The sequence below is a fragment of the Gymnoscopelus braueri genome (genome assembly GCF_963280865.1).
Source record: "Gymnoscopelus braueri genome assembly, chromosome: 8".
NCBI lineage: Eukaryota > Metazoa > Chordata > Actinopteri > Myctophiformes > Myctophidae > Gymnoscopelus > Gymnoscopelus braueri.
Genome location: NC_137609.1, coordinates 13,121,687 through 13,147,715, shown reverse-complemented (window position 1 = coordinate 13,147,715; position 26,029 = coordinate 13,121,687). Strand labels below are relative to the sequence as shown.

At 41.2% G+C, this 26,029-nt stretch overlaps 1 protein-coding gene across 1 annotated transcript in view; it reads left to right on the top strand.

Moving 5' to 3' along the window:
• cadm2a (cell adhesion molecule 2a) overlaps positions 1-26,029 on the top strand; it is a 441,503-nt gene that overhangs the window by 273,603 nt on the left and 141,871 nt on the right. The window lies entirely within an intron of this gene.

Genomic DNA, 26,029 nt, shown 5'->3' with positions numbered 1-26,029 from the left:
TTTCACGATTTTTCCAAAATAGCAGATCTACAAGCTCATAGCGCGGCACTCGGTGCCGCGCTATGAGCTTGTATATCTGCAATTTTTTTAATAGCCAAAGAAATCAAAAAATGACACAGATGCGTTGCCGGTCTTAAAGGGTTAACGTGAGGTGTGTTTTTTTTAGAGAAACGTCAAAAAGCGAAATCCAGCGCAAATATTTCCTCACTATTTAGAGAGTGCATTGGGATTAAGGCAGTAGACCTGTACAGTGCATCACAGAGCTGTGGTGTTGTGTTATTTTATCTTCTCAGGGAGATCACAAGGTCGTTTTCTTGTTTCTAATGAGCATGGGTTTCAACTGAGCTGGATTTTATCCCCCTGCTGCAATTAAACTTTTATGACGGTAAAGACTGATGACTGTAAACTCGTCTGTATTTGGGGGCTGTTTGCGACCTCTATAGTCATTCACAATAATTACGTTCGTAAAGCAAGTTGTTAGGAACTGTCTGACTGGCAGCCATGTTGTAAATCCACTGCAAAGTGTCCTCTTTACACTATATCTTCTGCTGTAAATAATGGTACAGTGGACTGTCAATGGAAAGCAATAGTCAATAGTCTTTGTGCCGCAAAGTCTGATGCTTAATTTATACTCCGATCTGTATGCTCACATCTATCTATCGATCTACATGTTGTGAGCTTGTAGGACTTTATGAGTATAAATGAAGAAAGCAAGTCAGACTAACAGTGCCCTAGCCCTACCCATGCTATGAAAATAGCCGATCTACAAGCATCACAACATGTGCTTGTAGAACATGACCTGCTATGTGTTCACTATTTTTGGAAATTGTGGGAATCGTTTTATATTTATATATATTTTTGCACAAAATAGTGACGCCAGGCTGACAAGTGGTTAATCAATTATGCTACACCTTGGGGGGGCTTATGCAAATGTTTAAATATTTTTCAAGAGGTTTTGAAAATATCCGATCACATGAGTTTGTAGATCGGCCGTTATTATCTTTTTAACTTAAATTAACTAATTAACCCATTAAGACCTGGAACGCATCTGTGTCTCTTTAGATTTATTTTTGCTATTAAAAAATAGCAGATATACAAGCTCATAGCACGGCACAGAGTGCCGCGCTATGAGCTTGTAGATCTGCTATTTTTGAAAAAGTCATTAAAAAAATAGTTTTATATTTTTTTCAAAAAACTCTTAGGATTTAGGGGAACATTTTTTTATGGGTTAACACATTTTGCTGGGGACCCTCTGGAACCCCCCCCCCCCAAGGATTCCTGGGGTCCCTGAACCCCACTCTGAGAACCACTGACTCACAGGATCTCCTGATGTCACTGAACAAGTAAAAAGCTATGCAGCTGGAATGAAAAGTTGGCGGCTATTAATATCTGCTGTTTTGTAAGGACCCTTGGCACAGCAAGCCCTGTTCTATAACACATTTACATAATCACGCCCACAGGTGCAGAGCCATAGAAACATGCACGCACACACACGCACTCACACACACACACACACGCACACGCACACACACACACACACACACGACGGGGGCATAACAGACACGCAAACACGTGGACTGTGATGAGGCATTGTGATGTTGGGGGCGGACAATTAACAGATGGTAGCAGCTTCCTCCCAGGATAGTAATGCTCAATTATCTGTGTCCAATTTACACCTTTGTAATGAGTGAGAAAGAGAGAAGGGAGAGGGAGATAGAGAGAATGACAATAGAGTCGAGAGAGAGAGAGAGAGAGAGAGAGAGAGAGAGAGAGAGAGAGAGAGAGAGAGAGAGAGAGAGAGAGAGAGAGAGAGAGAGAGAGAGAGAGAGAGAGAGAGAGAGAGAGAGAGAGAGAGAGAGAGAGAGAGAGAGAGAGAGAGAGAGAGAGAGAGAGAGAGAGAGAGAGAGAGAGAGAGAGAGAGAGAGAGAGAGAGAGAGAGAGAGACCTCCTCAGGAGCCTGTAGTCACATGTAAACCCCTGCCCCAACACGCACGCACGCACAGTCGCACACATACTGTACATACACACACACACAGCTCCCCTAGGGCCTGTAACCTGTGGATAGCTATAATTGGAGCATGTTGAGGTCAACTTTAATTTGATACAAAAATAGGCAAACACGTTGCAGACTGCATTGGCTTATTTATTCATTTAGTTCTCTGTTCCAACACGGCACAGGAATCAGTTCCAGTTCAATTAGTGTAAGATGACCTCAGCTCAGTTCCGATTTGCCACCGGTTTTTGAAGCAGTTCCACCTGCGTTTGAACTGTAAACATAGCATTTCTGTGGAGCAGAAGGGCAAAAGCCCAGACCAGCCAGAAGACCATTGTTTTCCAGCTGTGGTAGTCACTTGCAACAAACATTGTGCACATCATAGTGTTGGTGGTCCTGTAGTATCAAGGACCCCCAATTCGGTATGCATTAGGCCAAGTACCCCCATAACTCTGAGAACTATCAATCGTTTAGCTGGGGGACCCCCTGGAAACCCCTCAAGGACCCCTGGTCTGGTCTCCAGACCCCACTTTGAGAACCACTGGCATAGAGGAATAGACCCAAAGCCAAGATCACCATGAAATAATAAAGACTTTTTGTTGAACCAATAATGTGTGTGGTCTTAAGTGTTCTATACAGCACAGCAAAGGACAAGAGTAAATGGACCAAACAATGAGCTTATTGAAAAGACCAGAAAAAAACTAAACAAAGTCTCAACAGAAATAGTCAGACAATTCATTCAAATAGCTCTAGGGCCTCTCACGTCACTAAAGAGCTGGCAAATGCAGAGCAATTTGCAAAGCATGCAAGTCTACTTGTGAAGAGAGAACCATTGTGTGTGTGTGTGAGTGTATGAGATGGAGAGAGTGAGTACAGAGCTCTACTCCATTGGTTCTCAAAATGGGGTCCGGGGACCCCCAGGGGTCCTTGGGGGGGGTACCAGGGGGTCCCCAGCAAAATTAGTTAATATAGTGTCACACTCATTTTAACCACTTTAACTATATTTTATACTTTGGCTATTCAAAAATAGCAGATCTACAAGCTCATAGCGCGGCACTTCGTGTCGCGCTATGAGCTTGTAGATCTGCTATATTTTGAAGAATTCCTTGCAAAAAAAAATATTTTTTTGAGATGGGGGTGCGGACCCCCCATCTCCCATATCATTTTGGGGGTCCTTGACATGAAAAAGTTTGAGAACCGCTGCTCTACTCAACTCAAAGTTTATAACGACCAACGTCGACCAAAGTCCTGTACGAGGTCAGTTAAAAACAAACAAACAATAACAAGAGAACGGTTTAAAACTAGAAGAATTAAAAGAAATAAACAAAGCATTTCACAACTGGAATGTAAAATGATGAAGAAAAAAAACATAACTCAAATGGAGTTGAAGGTCAGGGCGAAAAGATTAGTCTTTATCAAGGATTTAAAAAAGCTCCAGTGACTGAGCAGAATGAATGAGTATAGGGGCAAGGTGTTCCAGACCCTGGGGCCTGCCACTGCAAAGGCTCATCCTTTTGCTTTTGCCTATAATAGTCCTATTGGTACAACCAGAAGCCACTGGTCAGCTTACCTCAGGACTCTGGCTGGTGTGTGAGGCTGTATGAGTTCATGTAAATTGTACTTAAGCACAGTACTTGAGTAAATGTACTTAGTTACACCACTGCACTTAGGGCATTTAAAAACAAACATTAACATCTTAAAAATCAATTCTAAAACGGACATGGAGCCAGTGGAGTGGGCAAGGAACGGGGCGATGCGGTCACGCTTTTTCTTGCCAGCGAGAAAGGCAAGCAGCAGCATTCTGCACGACACCTAACCGCCGACCGGTCGATGCCTGCTTTACTTAGAGTTGCAGAAATCAAGCCTTGACGAGATAAATGTATGGATAACCCTATATACTGTACTGTAGGTCGAGTGGGGAGAGGCTTTTACCCTATAGCCAAAAGCCAAACCCGGAAAAAAATGGTTTTAACCACAGAACTGATGTTTTTGTCAAACTTGAGATTGCTATAAAAAGTCACAGCAAGGATTTTGACTGAGGAGTGGATGTTAGAGGTTAGGGGTCCCAGAGAGTTGATGGAAGAGACAATCATGACCAAGAATGAGTCATTCGATCTTACTTCCTTTCATTTCAAGTGTTAAAGGAGTAGTTCACCCAACAGCGGTAGGAGACACAAATGCAGGTCATTTGTCTCTCCTACCGGAGAGTCCACCTGTCATCAAATTATTGGCTTAGGAATGTGACAAAAACTGAAAAATGTCCATGAATTCAAGGCTTCAGGGGGTGTGTAATTGTGTAATAAAAATATCGTTAGCATAAAAAGGAAAACAAATATTGTGTTTCTCAATGGTTGAACCTAAGGGCAAGCATATATACAATGAAAACAAGATGGGGCTCAAGACGGAGCCTTGAGGAACCCTGCAGGTAAAGAGAGGCCACACACAGGTTCCCCTAACCGTGCTGCCAACGTCCTGACTGTCAGATATATGAATGGAACCACTGTAGGACGGTACCGGTAAATGCCAGCACTCTGCTCCAGTCTTGACAGCATGATCCTGCTATCATGGGTTTCTCATCACCATGACAACGCCTGTGCTTTGTTTAGTTTTGGTGTAGGTGCTTTCATAACTTGGTCCACTGGTGGGAGTGAGATCGATTCCTTAACCCATTAAGACAGGGAAAGGTTTTAACCATTATTTTATACTTTGGATATTCCAAAAAAAGCTGATATACAAGCTCATAGCGCGGCACCGATTGCCGTGCTATGAGCTTGTAGATCTGCTATTTTTTTTAGCAAATCTTGATTTATTTTTTTTGCAAATCTTTGAATACATATTTTTAAAGCAAGCATTTGTAACTCAAATCTTTGCTTCTGGAGGTCCCTGGAACAACATATTTTGAGATGGGGGTTCGTGACCAAATACATATCATCTTTTTATAAATTTGGAAAAAGTTTGAGAACCACTGATATTAACACATCGCGTGCCAATCGCGTAGTTCTACGCAAACCTAATTAACAGCGCAGCGTGCCAGTCGCGTAGATCTACGTGAAGTGGTCTTTTTTTTTCTTTTTTTCTCGCAGTGACACATTTCATTGTAGCACTCTCTCGCAGTGACACATTTCATTGTAGCACTCTCTCGCAGTGACACATTTCATTGTAGCACTCTCTCGCAGTGACACATTTCATTGTAGCACTCTCTCGCAGTGACACATTTCATTGTAGCACTCTCTCGCAGTGACACATTTCATTGTAGCACACCCGGAAACGGAAATGAATGTCAATCGAAGATTTTCGTTCCCATCCGCCGCTCTAAAGCTTCCGCTAAATCGCCATTATCTCGGTGTTGTTTTTCTCCGCGCTGAACGCTGTTTAAAACGTTTTTTAGAAACTGCGACTACTGCAAAGTGGAATGTTGCCGATTGAAAATGTCTTCTCTGGGCCACTCACACAGCTACCCTGTGTGTCTACAAACAGTTTAACGCACGATCATAAGGTATTTAGCGAGGTCTGTGGCGACGTGAAAAAAACAAAATAACTACAATAAATCGCTGGCACTGGTGAGTACATTATGATATTAAACTCTGGCATGGAATGTGTTAAAGCAACATAAGTTTGAAAGAAAAAAAATCAGGATTTAGAATACATTTGTAGAATCCCCAGAAGCAAAGATTTGAATTAACAATGTTCGCTTTAAATATATATATATATTTTTAAAAATCCTGATTTAAAAAAAAAATAGCAGATCTACAAGCTCATAGAGCTCATGAGCTCATGAGCTCTATGAGCTTGTATATCTGCTATACCAAATAGCAGATGTCTGCTATACCAAATGTCTCTTAAATCCCAACAGTATTCTGAAAAAAACCTATGTTTCTATATCAGTGGTGCTCAAACTTTTTCCACCGGCTTCGAATGCTATCAATGCATTGAATGGGAGATTATCACGTTTTATCAGACCATTGAATGGGCGAGTAGGCGACGAGTAGGCGATATACTGACCTACCCGCGATTTGTCAGACCATTCATTGGGCGTAATCAGGAGCTACTGACCTACTTGGAGGCGGAGCAGTCCCCACAACATTATTTACGATTCTGTGCCTATCGGTACATAACTCCAACGGCGCTGAGTAGGCTCAGGCGAACGTCACACTGTTCAGGACGGCAACTCGGTCGCTTTAGCTCCCTCGGTGGTCCTTCACAGGGTTCCAGTTCGCCTGAGACTGCGTGCCTCCGTCATGGTCCGAAACCAAAACCAAAACCGAAACTGAACTATTTAAGTCATCTCCGTTGGTAGGTCAGTATGTCTTGATAACACCCAATGAATGGTCTGATAAATCGCGGGTAGGTCTGTCGCCTACTTCGCCCATTCAATGGTCTAATAAAAGGTGATAATGTCCCTTTCAATGCATTGATAGTATCCGAATGGGGTGCTTTTTCATGTCAAGGACCCCCAGAATTATATGTATTTGGCCGCCGACCCCCATCTCAAAATGGTTTGTTCCAGGGACCCCCCCAGAAGCAAAGAATAGAGTTAAAAAAATTCGCTTTAAACAATATATATTCAAAGATTTTCACACATTTTCACGATTTTTCAATTGATTGATTGATTGAAATTTGTATTAGGCAAAAGAATGTAAAACAACACAGTTACATTTATAATGCTTTTGTCTAAAAGGTCCGGCCAAAAAAGTCCTTGCGGTCTTGTTTCCGTTGGGGTCCTTGAGTTAATTTCATAGACATATATAGTAGCAACCAAACAGTTCAAAAATCAACATGAAAATACAGATAATACAGAAAAAATACCACTATGTACAAAAAAAAGCATTTAAAAAATATATGTACAAAAAAAAGGGGGGGGGGAGCATGGGAAAATAAAAATTATATACAAAAAAAGCATCAGGAAATACAAAATATGGACAAAAAAGAGGAGGGAGGGGGGGGGTCGTCTGTCTACAGGGAAACTGGTACTAGCTCCTCTTTTGGCCTCCAGAAAGATGGGTTTTTAGGGCTGTTTTGAATGAGCCCAGCGAACTGCATTTTTTGAGGGATGGGGTTAGACTATTCCATTCCTTGGTGGCTGTGCTATAGAAGGAGAATTTGCCCATGTTTGTTTTATGGGTGGGTGGTACCAGATTGTTGTTTACGCTCCCTCTAGTTTTGTGGCTGTGGGTGTCACTAACTTTTTTGAGGTATTTATACAGATATGCGGGTATAGGGGGCATATCGGGCAAATCTGCATTTACAATTTTGAAGACCAGACCCATTTTTAGTTGTTTAACCCTGTCTTCCACCCTGAGCCAGCCTAGGCTGGCAAAGTGAGTGGGAGAGAGGTGGGTCATGGGCCCCAGTCCGAGAAGTAGTCGGATCAGTTTGTTTTGGGAGGTTTGAAGCTTATTCATCAGTGACACTGAGGTGTTGGAGTACCAAGAGGAGCTAGCATAGTCAAAAAGGGGCTGAATCAGGGCCCCTGAGAGGGTCCTGAGGGCCTGAGGGTTGACAAAAGAGGAAACTCTGCCCATAAATCTGGTTCTCTGGTTTACTCCTTTGACCACATTTGTTGCCATGCTTTCACCTGACAGGTATTTGTCAAGAATACATCCCAAATAGGTAATCTCTTCTTTGCTAGTGATGATGTAGTCATCGACTTTGACCTTGAAGTCATTTACCTTCATTTTACTGAGGGAATGTTTGGTCCCAAATAGGATGGATTCAGTTTTCCCAAGGTGTAGAGACAGTTTGTTATCAGTAAGCCAGGTACGGAATTTTGAGAGTTCAGAGCTGAGAGCTTCCTCAACTTGCAACTTGTCCTCACCCGATATCAGGAGTGCCGAGTCATCAGCGAACAGGAACAGTTTGCAGTTACAGGCAGCATTCATGTCGTTAATGTATAGAAGGAACAGTAACGGCCCTAGAATGCTGCCTTGAGGAACCCCGCAGCTCACCGGGAGGAATGAGGACATGGTTCCGTTGATGTCAACCACTTGTTCTCTACCCTCCAAGTAAGATCTCATCCAATTTAGTGATGTGCAATCAAAACCAATCGCCCTCAGCTTATCAAGTAGAATTGCGTGGTTTACAGTGTCAAACGCCTTTTGGAGGTCCAGCATGACCATGCCACAGTATTTGCCCGAGTCTACCTCACGTTTGATGTAGTTGGTCAAATATAGTAGGCATGTGTCAGTGGAGTGGGATGTTCTGAAGCCTGATTGGAATTCAAACAACAGTTTACGCTCGCTGAGGTAGCTGTTGATTTGTTCTTGGATTGATCGCTCTATAACCTTTGAGATGGAACAAAGGATGGAAACAGGCCTATAGTTGCCAGGGTCTAGTTTGCTTCCTTTTTTAAATAGAGGGATTACTCTTGCCAACTTGAATTCTTGTGGGACGTGACACTGACTGATGGATAAGTTTGTAATGTGGGCTACTATGGGAGCAATGGAGACCGCTGCGTCTCTGAGGAATCTGGTGGGGATGTTGTCAAGGCCGGTGGCCTTGTTAGGCTGTAGGGCGAGGAGTTTGTTTTGCACATCATCAGTCAATACAGGTTTGAAAAAGAAGGAATCTTTTTTAGCCCCTAGTTTCTCATAGTGAGCTTGGATGTGGTCGGGGCCATACAGACCTGAATGCTGAGGGAGTTTGCTTACCAACTGGGTTGCAACTGTGGTGAAGAAACTGTTAAAACAGTCCGCTACCAATTGCTTGTCGGTAGTGAGCGAGCCACTTGAAATAATGCAAATGTTTGTAGATTTAGTCTGAATTTTTCCGTTGCAGCCTAATTGTTTTAGTGCCTCCCACAGTTTTTGTGGGTGGCTTTTGTTTGCCTCTATGTTCTCATTTAAGAAATTCTTTTTGGCATTTCTGATCAATTTAGTAACTACATTTCGTAGATTTCTGCACTTTTCAAGTAGCTGCTCACTTTTGTTTTTCCTGAGCTCGGAGTAGCTTTTGTTCCTGAGTTTGATGGCATTCAAAATGTCACCCTTCATCCAAGGTTCTGTGCTAGCTTTGACCCTCACCACCTTTGTGGGTGCGATGTTATCAAGTACACACAAAAAAGCTTTTTTGAAACAGGACCAGGACTCCTCCACAGAGGTGCAATTTAGGACATGGGACCAGTCCATTTTTCCAAGAGCTGTTGTTAGAAGATCACTTGAGTAGTGTTTCATAGACCTGCAGCTGATTGTCCTGTGACAATAAGCTCCAGGTCCGTGAATCTTCCGAGTGCAGAAAATGATATTGTGATCACTTAAGCTACACTCAATCACTCCACTCTTGGAAAAATAATAATCAATAATAGCAGATCTACAAGCTTTGAATAGCCAAAGTGTAAAATAATGCTTTTTTAGCTCAAATCCAAAAATGACACAGATGCGTTCCAGGTCATAATGGGTTTTAAGCACAAAGGCAGGCACAGTGACCGGATGAAGCATCAGGTTTGCAGTGCTCATTGATCCTGCTGCAGCGCCCCTTTCCTTCCAAACAGCTTTTTCAGGAAGCGTGAGTCTGCCAACTGATCTGCATGAAGAGGCGGAAATGACAGTACAAGATTCTAACACAGCCCAATCACATTGCTCATCGGTAACCTCCAAGCCATTCTTCATCTATTCATATACTGTACCCGCAGACAAGAGTAGGGTGTCTCTTTTTTTTCACCCTGTGGTACTGGGGGCCTTTGTTTAGAAAGCTCTTAACCCATTCAATCCGGGGGGAACGCATCTATAAATGTCTTCTAAATCCTAACAGGGTTTCTGAAAAACCTATTATTGCTATAATATCAGTGGTGCTCAAACTTTTTCACGTCAAGGACCACCCGGAATTATATGTATTTTGGCCGCCGACCCTCATCTCAAAATATGTTGTTCCAGGGACCCCCCCCCCCCACCCCCCAGAAGCAAAGATTTGAGTTACAAAGGTTTGCTTTAAAAATATATACATTCAAATATTTGCACAAATTTAGCAGATCTGCAAGCTAAAGCGAACATTTTTAACTCAAATCTGTGCTTCTGGGGGTCCCTGGAATAAAACCTTTTCATGTCTAGGACCCCCAAAATTATATATTTGCCGACCCCATCTCAAAATATTTAGTTCCAGGGACCCCCAGAGGCAAAGATTTGAGTTGAAAATGTTGTTTAAAAAAAATGTATGTATTCAAAGATTTGCACAAAATGTTCAAGATTAAAAAATAATAAATAGCAGATCTATGAGCTTGTATATCGGCTATTTTTGAATAGCCAAAGTATGAAATAATGGCTATAGCTAAAAATCTAAAATGACACAGATGTGTTTCCCGGATTGAATGTGTTAAAAGGGAGATAGATCTGCTGAATCACAGACTCCACAGACGCTCAGAGGTCAGGAGAGGCGAGCGGCCGCAGCCTTGGCTCTGTAGTTATTACTGGGAGATAGCTTATACTGTAGCTACACGGTAACAATCCTGAGTGTTTTTTTTTACTCAGTGGCTGTACTCATCCAGGAAAACTGCTGACTCATCATCGTGGTATACCATTCAAAACCAGTGGTGTAAAAGTAACTCAGTGCATTTACTCAATTACTGTACTTAAGTACAATTTTGAGGTATTTGTACTTTACTTGAGTATTTCCAATTTCCAGTACTTTTACTTCTACTCCACTACATCTCGGATCCACATATTGTACCCTACAGTTATTTGAAAACATTAGTTACTAGTTACCTTGTAGTTTTCATTGTTATTACAAAACATACATTAACCACTTCATCCCTATATACATTCTGGCAAATTGAAAATAGCCGATCTACATCTTTTGAAAATAGCAGATCTACAGGCTCATGATGCGTTGCATTGCGACGCATCATGAGCCTGTAGATCTGCTATTTTCAAAAGATTTTTATACATTTGAAAACTTGTGAAATCATTGAAACATACTCACTCATTCTGCATAATGAGTACTTTTACTTCTGGTACTTTAAGTACATTTTTATACCATTGCTTTTGTACTTTTACTCAAGTAATTTCTTTATGTATTTCTTATTTTTTTATTTTTTTACTTAAGTAAAAAATTTGAGTACTTTATCCACCACGTGAGTACTTTTTCCATCAAAACCATAGCGAGCCTAACCAAAATGTCCGTCGTAGTGGCTCAAGCAGCTCGTCATAGCAGGTTCGAGTCCTGCCCATTATCTGTGTGGCATCCCTCTCTTTCTACCTTGGCCTTTTCCTGTTAGTCTCTACTGCCCTCTACAAATACATAACAATAACTCACTATCTATGAGAAACTGTGAGGCTGTTATCATGTACATCCTCGCAAAACATTCAGCACTCATGTAGCCGATATGCACTCACATACAGTAGATTACATTTAGATAAAAAACACGACTGTTATCAAACTAAAACAAATCCTTGTGGCTTTATGTAGATCGTGTCTGCATTGTCCCAATCATCTTCTTATTGTCCCCCCACTTCCCAACCCAGGGTGAAATTAAGGACAGGATTAAATTAAGGACAGAATAGAGAAGGAGCTTGGAGTGTGCTTTGAGTCTTTTGCATGGCTTTTCAACCACTGAAATCCTAATGCACTCACAGCAAGCAACCATATATTGTGCTAATTTACACAGGCTTTAACCCATTAAGACCGGGAACACATCTGTGTGTAACCACTTTAACCATTATTTTATACTTTGGCTATTTTGCAAATCTTTGAATCTAGATGTATTTTTAAAGCGAACATTTTAACTCAAATCTTTGCTTCTGGGGGGTCCCTGGAACAACATTTTGGGTGGTCCTTGACGTGAAAAAAGTTTTAGAACCACTGATATTATAGCAACATAATAATAGTAATAATAATAATAAAAAAACTGTTTGTAGAAAAAAAGACATTTGTAGAATCCCCAGAAGCAAAGATTTAAAAAATGTTTGCTTTAAAAAACATATATATATTCAAAGATTTGCACACATTTTCACGCTTTTTCAAAAAAATAGCAGATCTACAAGTCGAGTGCCGCGCTATGAGCTTGTATATCTGCTATTTTTGAATAGCCAAAGAAATCTAAAAAAAATTACACGGATGTGTTCCCGGTCTTAACGGGTTAACACTTCGAGTGGCATAAAAATGCCTCAGAAACCCTGCAGTTTGCAGAGAGAAGAGCCAGCAGGCATTTATGGACTCGGCCGGCCTGGCCTCTTATACAAGTGCAGCAGCGGAGGATGTAATTGCTGTATATAACGCTGTGCCCTGCCAGAGTAAAAGCTTTTCATGGAGAGGGTAGGAGAGGACAATGAGAAACTGTCCTGTATTGATCCGTGTTGCTGGCTGTGCCTGCAATGCTATTAGCACTAGTGTGGCTCTGCCATCCCATACAGGGGGCTGGATTGATGGGCAGGTAAAGAGGGCTTGCTACTACTTTCAAAACATCATCTAAAAGGGAAGAAATTAACCGCTACAACGGCCTATTTTCTTACATCGTATGACAAATAGCCAGTTGTGGGAAAAGTACTCGCATTTTTTACTTCAGTAAAAGTATCGATACTGCAATATAGAAATGCTCTGTTACAAGTAAAAGTCTGGAATTCAAAATGTACTTGAGTAAAAGTACAAAAGTATTGTCATGAAAATATACTTAAAGTACCAAAAGTAAAAGTACACATTATGCAGAATGTCCCATTTTAAGTTTTCAAAAGTATAAATCTCTTTTGAAAATAGCAGATAAAAAATACCTCAAAATTGTATATAAGTACGGTACTTAAAGGGATATTTCACTTTAAAAATAACTTTTGGTCATTGTATCATCTGCTCAGACCTTTGTGAGCCCCCCAGACAGTTTTTAAGTTGCTCGATTCAGTATTTAAATATTTGATATTCATTTTATCAGACACGCCCCCTTCCTATACAAACCCATTGTAACTACAAACTCCATTTTAACCATGTTAGATTCATCAAAAACACCCGTCCTTGGTTCTGGTGACTCATACCGCCACCCTAATACGCGAGGGCGCCGTGTTTTTTCAATTACTTTTTTTTTTTTTTTTTAATATTTATTTTTGAAAATGAAAAAAATGTAATACAATAAAAAAATAAAATAAAATAAATAAAATATTTTATCGGAAAACCACGGCCCCCTCACGCATTAGGAGGGCAGGGTGAGTCACCAGAACCAAGTACGGGTGTTTTCGATGATTCTAACATGGTTAAAATGGAGTTTGAAGTTACAATGGGTTTGTATAGGAAGGGGGCGTGTCTGATAAAATTAATATCAAATATCTAAATACTGAATCGAGCAACTTAAAAACTGTCTGGGGGGCTCACAAAGGCCTGAGTAGACGACTAAAATACCAAACGTTTTTTTGAAAGTGAAATATCCCTTTAAGTAAATGTACTTAAAGGTAGGGTAAGTGATTTTCTTTGGTTAAAATAAGTGTTAAATAGCTCTATATTCTGATAGTACTGATTGCTATAGAGTGTTTGTTCAGTAAAAGGAGTCTCCTTGTCTCTCCAGCTCTTCATAAAACAGAAAATGCATTTTCGTTTCAGTTTCAGTTTCATTTCCAATGTTATCCAATCAGGATAGAGAACTCAATCAGGATATAGATTAAACAAGTGAAATTGGAAGTGATGACACTAAGAAATGAGCAGGCAAAATTGGAACTGGAACACTATAAAAATGAAGGTTAAAAATGGGTACTTTCTCCTGATTGGCTGAGATTTTGACACCTACCGGAAAATGTATTTTCTGTTTATTAAAGAGCTGGAGAGACGGGGAGACTCCGGTTACTGAACAAACACTCTATAGCAATGATTACTATCATAATATAGTGCTTTAACCTTTTAACAAAATACTTTTTGTTTTAACCCAAAAATATCACTTACCCTACTTTTAAGTTACTCTCCACCACTGCAAATAGCTAAAACAGCCGGTCTACAAGCTCACAGGGTGTAGGAATGCCTCTGGGGATGGCAATAATAGGGACGACCACGGTGAATGTAGTTAAACTGAACATATGGTGTGGTAGAAAATGACCAAAACGGGTCAGGGTTTGTAAAAGGGATGTATAGCTGGATAGCTAGTCAGTGAAAGGCCTTGGAACAAAAAAAAAAGCCCTTGGAAAGGCTACATTTTGGAGCTTTGTTCACCTACCTTACTTCAATAGAAGCTTAGCTGAATATCTGGTCCTCTCTCTCTCTCTCTCTCTTCTGCTCTCTTTATCTACTGTATGTGTAGTATATTTTTGGTGTGCACGTGTTGTGTGTGCTTGTGTGTATGTATGTGCAAATGCACCTCACTCACTCAATAGATTGAATGTTCTGTGTATGAATGTGTATGAATAATGCAAGCTAAAGCTACTGAATGAATTGATTAAGATTACACCTACAGTTCACCCCACACACACACACGCACGCACGCACGCGCGCGCACGCACGCACGCACGCACGCACGCACGCACGCACGCACGCACGCACGCACGCACGCACGCACGCACGCACGCACGCACGCACGCACGCACGCGCATGCACGCGCATGCACGCACACACACTGACACACACACACTCAATTGCTTGCTCAATTGAGTATGGAAGCACGCACATAAAGACAAAAGCTGAAGGTTAGCCGATCCCTTGTGTATGCCAAACCTTTCCACCCTCTCCACATGCTCTCTCTCTCTCTCTCTCTCTCTTCCACTCACTCTTTTGCTTAATGTAGACTCCATAGTACAACAGTGTTGTGTGCCAATCTGCTATTTTTGGGACGCGACACCACCACAAAATAAAGTATTATAATGTATCAGGTTTTCACTTTCTCTGCTGTCCAGGCCCAGCAATACTACATAGGCTATGCAGGGCTCATTAAAACACAAAGCCTATGATATGGGGGGTGTGGGGCATTCTAGACAAAAGAGAGTAAAATGAGGACCAGAATTGAAAGAAAATGAATCCGCACACATGCCTTTGAGCCTGCTGGTGTCTTCTTCACATTGTGTGTAGATGTGACATGCATGGTACATCTCCTGTGCACACAAATGTTCAGGCGCAGTTAAAAACACATATCAAAATCTACATTGTAATTAAAACAACGATGGCGGACAGAGGCCACGACTTCCTGTCTTTTTTTTCACATACCCTGAAGAAAAGTGGATAGTTTTAACTCCGATTCACTGAATAATCTATTTTAATTCAGTTACGCTACCATAGCCAGTGATACCGATACCATAGGTTCACAAATGCTTTTCACCATTCACATGTTGGTATGTACGTGTGTGCAAGCATGCATGCATACAATATTAATTGTCCAAACAAGCTTAGCCACTGTAACACACGTGCGCGCCCACACACAAGAGACCAATCACAGTTTGCTGCAACACCAATATCCATAGAGAGTGCAGAGTTCCCCTGAGCTTTTTAAAATCCCTTGAGCTCGCAAGTCTTTATCTGCCGTACTGTTCCACTGACAACACAAACCCCTATAGACAGAAAGAGACAGAAATGACCGATAGCTTGAAAAAGTATGGAGGTTAACTGTTTCTGGTGGATGATTGGAGCAGTAGCAAAAGCAACGGGGATCATGTGGTGCTTGATGTGGCGTTGTCCCTCAGGGGTCGGGGGGGGGGGGGAGATGGGGGTTCACCAGTCACCTACCCGCAGTGTCACAGTGGACGTTTTTTGCCAATTTGCCACCATTTTAGCCTCTATCACACGCCACAATCCCCCCAACGCAACTTTGTTCGTTGACCTTTGAATAATTCACACTGGGGTAAAATGCCCTGTAACATCAAAGCGTCAAGACCGCAGCCGGGGGGGAGGGGGGGGGGTGTCAAGGGTTTCGGTGGATATTTTTCTCGGACGCCGCATGTTGCCTCATTGCCCAGCACAGGGATAAAAGCTGCAAGCTTTCGCACACAAATCCCTTCAGAAATATTCCCTAAGCGTACGCTTGTGAGTCAGAATACGCGATCCCTCGGCCCGAGAATATAAACACGTAAAGTCCTGGGTAACTCCCGCCATTCCCCTTAGAGGATTTCTGACCTCAAAACACGAGGCCAGCAAACCAAAACAAACAAACGCATCGATAAATACATAAAAATGACCCGGGAAGTTTTTTTTCTATTTTCATTTTTTTTTCCACTGGAAAATCGCCTGCCTGCGCCTTCAGCCGGTGACGAATGGGTGGAGATTACAGGTTGGTGACCAGGCGCACACAGCCACTTCAAAGCTCTGTCCGCGGGAGGCCATTTGTTACCTCCAGGATATCCATCACAATACAGCGGCGCCCTGCGAACTATTCATTTGAAGAAGCTGTGGAAACAGAAAACGCATCCTCTGAGTTATGGCCTGACCCAGGCTGTCTGTCATCCCGCTGCAATACCTTTCTGACAGTACAGTAGTGTGTGTGTGTGTGTGTGTGTGTGTGTGTGTGTGTGTGTGTGTGTGTGTGTGTGTGTGTGTGTGTGTGTGTGTGTGTGTGTGTGTGTGTGTGTGTGTGTGTGTGTGTGTGTGTGTGTTAAAAAACCTGTGGACATTCTGCTCAGTCCTCACTTTTGTATATATGGCTTAAGTACTTAGGATGCTCATAGTCAATGGAAATCAATGAAGGATACTCACAAATATAGGAATCAGACATATTGTATCTGTGCCTACGCTCGTGTATTAGTGCGTGTGTGTGTGTGTGCGTGCGCGTGCGTGCGTGTGTTTATTTGAGTCTGTAATACAAAACGTATGTGTGCGTGACGGTCAGAGTGAGAGAGAGAAGGACCGTGTGTTTGTGTGTATGTCTTTGCATGTCAGTGTGTGTCCATCATCCCTGTGCAATTCCTGTTTGACTTCTCCCGTTGAGGAGATTCATGAGCTTCATCTCCCCAAGGGTGCTTTGTGGAAATTGAAATGTGCTCCTGGAGCCCGGAGGGAATTTCTTTTAAGGCCTTAAATGGGCAGGTTTTATGGGCTGTGCATGTGTGTGCGTACGTGTGTGTGTGTGTGTGCGGCGTACCCACATGCATGTGTATGTATACAGTACAGGGTGTCTGCATACGTGTGTGTGTGTGTGTGTGTGTGTGTGTGTGTGTGTGTGTGTGTGTGTGTGTGTGTGTGTGTGTGTGTGTGTGTGTGTGTGTGTGTGTGTGTGTGTGTGTGTGTGTGTGTGTGTGTGTGTGTGTGTGCGCGTGTGGGTGTACACACACGCATGCCTGCGTCTGCATATGTCCTCACACTTGTATTTTTGTACAGATTTCTGTATTTATATATATTGAAATTCTTTATTCGGACTAACCCCTTGAGATGAACCATCTCGTTTTCAAGGGGCTCCGCAGTTACAGAATACATACTAATACATTTAGGAAACAGAACAAAACAAAACATAAATAAACAGGACAAAACAACATCAATCAAGGGGGGAAAACAAGACAAAACATACAACAATAACACAACAACAATACACAAAGCACATACAGTACATGAATGAATTATTGTGTCATAGATCTGTTACTGATAATTAGTGAAAACATGAGCAGGTAGTCTCAAGGTGAGAGGACAGCGCAGTTTTAAACAATTGAGGAGATGATATTGACCGAATATGAACAGGTAGGTTGTTCCAGTCAGAAGGAGCTTTAAACCTAAAGGATTTTTTGGAAACCGAATTAAATACACGTGGAACATCAAAGTAAACTTGTGCACAATGTCTCAGTTGGTGTCTAGAGGTAAAATGATTCATATACTGTTTGAGATACTGTGGGTAATTAAAGTAGATACATTTAAAAATGAACTGTAACCAGTGCTGCTGTCGTCTTACTGTGGGAGATGGCAAGTTAAGGTTTTCATACATGGTACAATGATGAGTCATATAAGGACAGCCAAGAACAAATCTACATAAACGGTTGTATATTGTATTAAGTGGAAGAAGGTTATTTTTAGATGCAGTCTGATAGACTACATCTGCATAATCCATAATAGGAAGTATGAGTTGAAGAGCAAGTTTTTTTCTAACTGTAAGTGTAAAACATTTTCTGTTACGGTAGAGAACACCAGTACTAAAATTTATTTTTCTAACAATGTTGTCAATGTGACATTTGAATGTAAGTTCAGAATCAAGCCACAGGCCCAGATATTTGATGTGATCAACTCTATGCAGTTGCTTACCGTCAAGACAAGTGATATTATATGATTGATTTATGGTTTTTATAAGATTCTGTTTAGTTCCAAAAAGCATAGTGTTTGTTTTTGTTTTGTTGATGAGTAATTTATTTGCCGAGAGCCATAATTCGAGATGATTGAAATTTGATTGTAATGTTGACTGGATTTGTGATATGGTAGTTTGTGATGTATATATTACTGTGTCATCTGCATAGAGTTGCACATTACAACCCAAAAAAATTGAGGGGAGATCATTGATAAAAATAGAAAACAAGAGTGGGCCTAAGGTTGAACCTTGCGGTACACCTCGTTCCTGCACTGCTAAACCAGATTTATTGTCCTGTATAACAACACACTGTTTTCTGTTGTGAAGATAGGAATTGAACCAAAGTAGGGCATTGCGTGAGAGACCAATAGAGTACAGTTTGTCTAATAGAAGGTAGTGGTCGACCAGATCAAATGCTTTTGTTAAATCAATAAAAAGTGAGCCCGTCAGATTATTATTACCAGATGCAGAAAAAATATCGTTTGTTAATTTTAATAGAGCAGTAGTTGTAGAATGATTGGAGCGAAAACCAGATTGAAAAGGTGATAAAATATTATTGTTGCTAAGATATTTAGACAATTGGTTGTAAATTATTTTTTCGAACATTTTTGCTATGGAACAGATAATTGAGATTGGTCTGTAATTATTGGGATCAAGTGCATTGCCCGCTTTGTGCAGAGGAGTGATTCGTGAACACTTCCAGATCGATGGTATTTCATGAGTTGATAAAGACAGATTAAAAAGATCACAGAGAGGGTACATAAGGATGTGTGGAGCTAGTTTAAGAAATTTGCTTTCTATACCATCTAAGCCAGGGCCACTACACACTTTGAGATCATTAATGGCTTTAAGAACATCAACAGGTGAGATTTTCATGAAGGAGAAGGAGCTATGGCAAGGTGGTGCACTATTAAAGATAACATAAGGATCGTGCATTGTGGGAGTACAGACTGAAGCGAAGTGATTGTTAAAAGCTTGCGCTACTAAAAGAGGATTATGTATTAAGGTGTTATTAACTTTTAATTGATTGCAGTGAGCATTTTTATCAGATGAATTAGTTATTGTTTTTATTTTTTTCCAGAATTGTTTAGGATTTTTGAAATCATGATTAAGAGATTCTGTATAATAGTTTGATTTTGCATTCCTGGTCATTATTTTACTTTTATTTCTTAACTGTCTGTATTTTTCCCAGTTTGCAGGATCTGTTTTGTGGATGAGTGTGCCTATTTGCTGAACCTGTGTTTGGTTTTTCACTTCCTTACAAGGAAACGTTTATGAGTTGAACATGACATGGAGTTTTACAGATATCAAGTGATTAGTTGTCTTTGTGAAGACGCTAAATCAATCCACTCTCTGATTTTCTTCCACGCACAACACCCGCTGTGCTCTCAACTCTTAAAGCGCTAAGGATTATAGCATTTCAACAACTGTGGTAGCTTTCAGTCAACGAGCTGAGACCTCTCTATCCTTTGCATCCTGTTGAACAGAAGCAATAAAGCACCAAAAGGTGTGTGCATGTGTGTGCGTGAATGTGTGGGTTATATTAAAAATAAATTACATTAAATGTAATACCTTGAGAAAATATATAGTATATGACTTTGGTAGTTTTGTGCATAGAAATATGTGACGAACGAAACAACGTGTCTGAATGAGAATTTCATAAAGGCTTTTCCCCCCTTGTTTAGCTTCTAGACAGACAGACAGACAGATAGACAGACAGACAGACAGACAGACGAACAGCGTGGGAATGAGTGATTGAGAGAGAGAGAAAAGTGGTGGACTAGAATGAGTGGGTGTTTAAGCTTATAGACCACAGATTCAATCAGACTTGAAATTAGATATAGATGGAGATGGCACACATTCAACATCTAAATTGGACATTGAACATTATCGATTAAACGATGTTTTGAGAATAGTTTTCATATTAGACAAAGACTTGGTCACTCTGCTCAACACACTTTTTGTACACACACAGACACACACACACACACACACACACACACACACACACACACACACACACACACACACACACACACACACACACACACACACACACACACACTTGCACACACTTTTCTTGATGCCTCCTTGCCTGTGGCATTGCATGTATATGGAATTCCCTGTACAGAGCCATGCTGCCAAATGCTGGAATATTGCAATTACAGCCACACATTCCAATATTGCCTTGCTTCTTTATATTGACTCATCATCTCGCATTGACTTTCTTCTCAAAGTAGTTCTTCATCTCTTCCTCGGCCACTGTGGCTGACTCGTCTCTGCTTTTCTGTTTGTCCCACAAAACTGCTTGGCATTGACTGACCAAACCAGTCAAATCATTACATTAGGAAAGAAACACTGTATGTGAAATGTGTGTTATTAAATGGTGACCCATGCATGTACATTACTGTTTTAATGTGCAATTAAAACATTTTATTTTGACAAAAGTGGTCATGATGACAGAATTGTATTGCCGGTAATATACTATTATAAATAAAAAATTATATAATCAATATCTCTATTTAGACCAGCTGTGGTTGAAGAATGCACAAAGCCATTTAGTCCAAGTTTGGCAGCCAATCAGAGCTAATTAAGTGCTACAAATGTGATTTACATAACCGAACCATAAAATAGCTTGTTTTCTCCATGGGGACAAAGAGAGGCTGTGAAATAACTAAACATTTATAGATTTTGAGTCTAACAAAGCAAAATGGGTTCATAAGAACTTTTCTTATCATGTTTTTCAAATAGTTCAAATAGCTAATCTACAAGCACTCACAACGTGTCGATGTAGATCGGCTAGTTTAACTATTCGAAAATGTTTTTAAAAATAGTTTAAAAAATGGCAAAGAAGTTTAGGGATAATGGGTAAGGCACTGGCGAAAATAGGGCCCGGGGTCTGAGTCCCTGTTTACTCAGCCAGTCCAGACCCAACGTTGAGATGGCTGTGCGCTACACAACCTTTCCCAAACTGAACGCACGGGGAAAAAACTGTTAGCTCAATCTCACTGTTATTAAGAAATTCCAGATTTAGCTACTATACGTCTTCAAACTTCCCATGCAAACTGCTAGCCTAGCCACTTAGCCGGCTCTGCTCTGTGAGACTCTGTCTGATCATCAGCGCAGCAGATTTTTATATTTTGATTGTGTGCAGCGGCGGACTGGCCATTTGGCGTACCGGGCAAATGCCCGGTGGGCCGCTGGGCCAGTGAAAAAATAAAATAAAAAAAGTAATATTTTCGCTCCCGTTTTAGGATTATTACGGTCATTTTCGGGTCGTGCGGCCCAACTATTAGTTACGTTAATGTTTGGGCTGGGATGCTTTCCAGCAGGGGTCTCAGTGCGGCTGCAGAGTTCATGTGGGCTGGGCTGAAGCAGTGAACCCCCCCCCCCCCCCCCCCCCCGTTGACAAAACGGACCGGGGGGTCGTGGGCCGGTTCGGACCAAAATGCCAGGGCTGAATTTTGGTCCCAGTCCGGCCCTGATTGTGTGCTGTCATGCTCGTTTGAGCACGGGTTGAGAGCCTATTTCAACCAATCTGATTGCTTGGTTGGAACCACCTGTTGTATAATATAGCTTCTATAATGTCATAATTGCTTGACATAATCAAAAGGTTAACAATGCAACGTTAATATTTATTTCTGTTGCCAATATCTGAAAGGTCATTCAACCCTCACCCAGAGAGTGACTGTGGAATATGTCTAGGCAGCTTCAGTTCATTGCAGTGGTGGAAATAAACTAAGTACATGTACTCAAGTACTGTACTTAAGTACGATTTTGAGGTATTTGTACTTTACTTGATTATTTCCAATTTCCAATATTATAATATATAATATAATATATATAATATATGTAATATTTTACTCTGCTACATCTCAGAGGCAAATATTGTACTTTTACTCCACTACAATTATTTGAAAACTTTAGTTACTTGTACTGTAGATTTTGATTATTATTACAAAACATAGATTAACCACTTCAGTCCTATATACATTTCGGCAATTTGAAAATAGACGATCTACAAGCTAACAATGCGTCTCGATGCAACACATTATGAGTTTGTACAGTAGATCTGCTATTTTCAAAAGATTTTTATACACTTGAAAACTTGTAATGGAACATTATGCATAATGAGTACTTTTACTTTTGGTACTTTAAGTACATTTTGATGCCAATACTTGAGTACTTTTTCCAGGACTGGTTCATTGTCTACTGGAGCTCCTTTGAGGTACAATGAGGCTGTTAGAATGTGTGTATATATATATATATATATATATATATATATATATATATATATATATATATATATACTGTATGTGTGGGACACAGTTGTATGGCGAAGAGCATTAAAGTTATACAGTGCAGGTCCACAAATAACGATTTTTAGCAGCCTCTGCTGGTCATTACCGTCACTGCAGGCCGTTCATTTATTCCTCTGTTACCCAGAATTCTATTTGTTTTCACCTGAAGACGGAAGCGTTTCAAAAAGCGTTCTTTTAATTGTTTTATACTACCTGATGTGGATCGTTTCTCTTAGCCAGTGGAGCTTTAGTTACCGTGAGCTGTGTTTTCTTTTTCTGTTGTTTTTCGATCTTCAAATCATACAATCTCTTAAAATCAGCGTGAGTTTCCTTTTTGTTATTAGCGCGGTAGTTCCTGGCCAAACAGGAAACCGGTGCGGTAGTTCCTGGCCAAACAGGAAACCGGTGCATTTCCGCTTCCGTTTTCCGGGTACATGACGTAATTTTCGCGGGAAAGACACCCCTATCACCGTTCAATAGAAAATATATGTATAAAAGGCTTTCGGGGGTGAAATTCATGGAGTGGGTGTTGTGAAACTTTTGCCACTCACAAAAGATATACAATTCAACTTTAGTTTTGTTGAAAAAGTTACCTAGTATTACTTTAATTTCCGAAGAAACATAAAACGTTGAAATGTGGTGATACAGTACAAGGTTTCTGCAGCCCGACAGCAAAGATATACTGCAGCCTATAGATAGTATTGCATGTGCTGTGTGAATAAGACCTTATTTGTCTGGTAGTGAGGTGTGTTTGTGTGGTTATTTTCTCAGCACTTTCACAGGAACAGCACATTGAGGTGCAAGCCGCACATCTGTGTCTCCATATGGGTCTATTTGAGTACGCATGTAAGCGTTTGTTTATAGCCCTGCTCGCTGTGACCTTTTCTTGGAGGACAGCTGCATAGTAAGTCAGTAGAATGTCTGAAACTGAAAATGTCCTGACATTAAAAACAGGCCACCATTGCCGAAAACCGATCCCACACGCACACGCACACGCACACGCACACGCACACAAGCACACAGGCACACAGGCATACAAGCAGGCACATACACATGCAAACATCACCCATTTTGATTTGATACATCCGGCAGCCTGCATAATTATGCCTTATCTGCAGTTTTGCCTGAAAATGGACAAGATATTTAAACATTTATTCCAAAGTCAAGTGTTGTGTGGTGTGTGTGTGTGTGTGTGTGTGTGTGTGTGTGTGTGTGTGTGTGTGTGTGTGTGTGTGTGTGTGTGTGTGTGTGTGTGTGCGTGTGCGTGCGTTGCTGTTTATTGAGGGAGGTAATCAAGGAATTAGAGGCAGCTAGCCACTGTCTACAGGGTGCATTAAACCTGTCCAATCCGTGTGGTTCTCTGGCTGTCTTCCTGGCCCCTTCGTCGTGTTCTTTTGGAGCTCCTTGTCTTTGTGTTTTGTTGATTTGGTGCTTACTTTACTTCACCTGGCAGCATTTTTCCCTGCCAGTGTTTTTGTTGGCAACATTCTTTTTACCTTCATTAATATCCCTCACATTTGTTTACCTTGTTATGATTGGATAGCCGGGCCCATTTCACGTTGAGAGTTCGGCTGGTCTTAGCTTAGCATTCTTTGTTGTGTTGAGAGTTTGTGAAAGCTTTGAATCAGGTTTTTTTCTCTTTTCTCTCTCTAGCACTGTGGGAGTAGGTTCCCCTAGTAGTGATGTCAGCCCTGGGGATTTCCTTTGCTGCGTGATACGAGCACAAACGCAGCGGTTTCACAGGAGTGTGACTGCTTGTCGCTCCACCAGTCTAGATTGCCCCCTGCCCGCTCACCTCTTATTTAAAATGTATTATAGTCCAACAAGTAGCATCATTTGATTTCTATCTGAGAAGACCTTAACGCACGCATATGCACGCCCATGGAGAGCGCGCCTAGGGCACCAGAATGGTCCAGAAACACGCCCAGGAGCAGGTCCATAATCTGATACATTGGTTATGCACTATTAGGTCAATACTGTGCATTCTTTTGTTTATAGGGACTCGTTGATATTGGTGCACTGGGCTGTTGTTTTTAGTCATGGTTGGTGTAGATAATTTAATTGTAAAAGAGGAGTTTTAGAACAATGCACTAAGAACAGTTGATAAGGACAGCCAAGCATGTGTCGGTGATAAAAGAACAATGTTAAAATTGTAAAAATGTTGACTCCCCACTGCTGTTGTTTGGGCTGAGCTTGTTTGTTCTCATGCTCCCTGAATTGGCTTTGACTTGAACAGCGGAAAGAATTATTGACGTTGCAAATGTAATTGAAAGGGAAGGAGTTGGGGATTGGAAAGGATACGACAGCAGGCAGAAATTTAAAAAGGGAAAAAACGAGACGGAAAGGGCTAAATTGGACACTGGATGTGAGAGATAAGTGTAATTAAACAAGGTAAATTGTATGACATGGCAAAGAAGGGAGAGTCTGATTACGGAAGTGTCAGTTGACAGTTCACATGATGTTTTAAACAGTTTGTGTTAGGTGCCTAAATTTAATGAGACAAGTTCTGCTGCAGTGTGTGTGTCAGTTGACTGGACGCATACAGGAGGTGTTTTCATAATAACAAAAGCCATTACCGATGACACTTTAAAACGATCTTAAAGTAAAACACATGAAATCCACCACTGAACAGATGGTAATTTAACATTGCACTGTAACATTGTAGACAAAATAGCTGTTATTTTCCTTGAGAACGCTACTATAGCTGATGCTTGCCGCTGTGAGGTATAGCCAACATAAGGGAGGTGAATGGTTGACATGAGGATATTGTGTCAGTGTTTAGTCTGTTCTCTGGGCATACTGGTGATTGGCATTTTCCAATATTCCAATCCCATTTTGCGGGACGAGGCTGTTTGCATCCATCTATTACCTGCATGATGGGCAAAGCCCGTCCATGAGAAGAAGGTGATTCCGAAGAGTAGGATTGCATTATTTATTTATTTATTGTTTACCTTATAATACATCATTACTCTCCCCTTATCTTATCTCTTATGTTGGATCTCTTTCCCACGTTCCTGTGCTTATAGTCCCGTTCTGTTGTGGTATAGTCTATCAATCTGTCAGACAGCAGTGGCTCAGCGGGTTTAGAGCAGCCGTCTAGGAACCAGAATGTTCCTTGTTTTGATACCCGGCTCCTCCTTGGCTTGGTGTCAAAGTGTCTCTGAGTAAAGACCTTAAATGCCCCCAATGAGCAGGTTGGTGCCTTGCATTGTTGCCTCCGCGTGCGCGTGTGTGTGTGTGTGTGTGTGCGTGCGTGTGTGTGTGTGTGCGCGCGTGTGTGTGAGTTAAACGCACGCTGCAAAGTGCTTTGGAAAAGGGCACTATAGAACTGCAAACTATTTATTTGCCGTTTACCCTGGCCACTGTGTTATTAGCTGAAGGCCATTAACCGCCTACATTGAAGCTAGCACTGTTCTTTGTCTACTGCCACCGTGCCTGCAACCTCCACCAAACAGAGGACACACACACTGTGAAACATTTGATGTTCTCGTGAAATCTTCCAGCAGTTTTCAATATGTTAAACACATAAAAAGAAGAACCTCTGCCTGCACTCCTCAGCTCTACTCTTTTCCTTGTTTATTATTCCAGTATCTC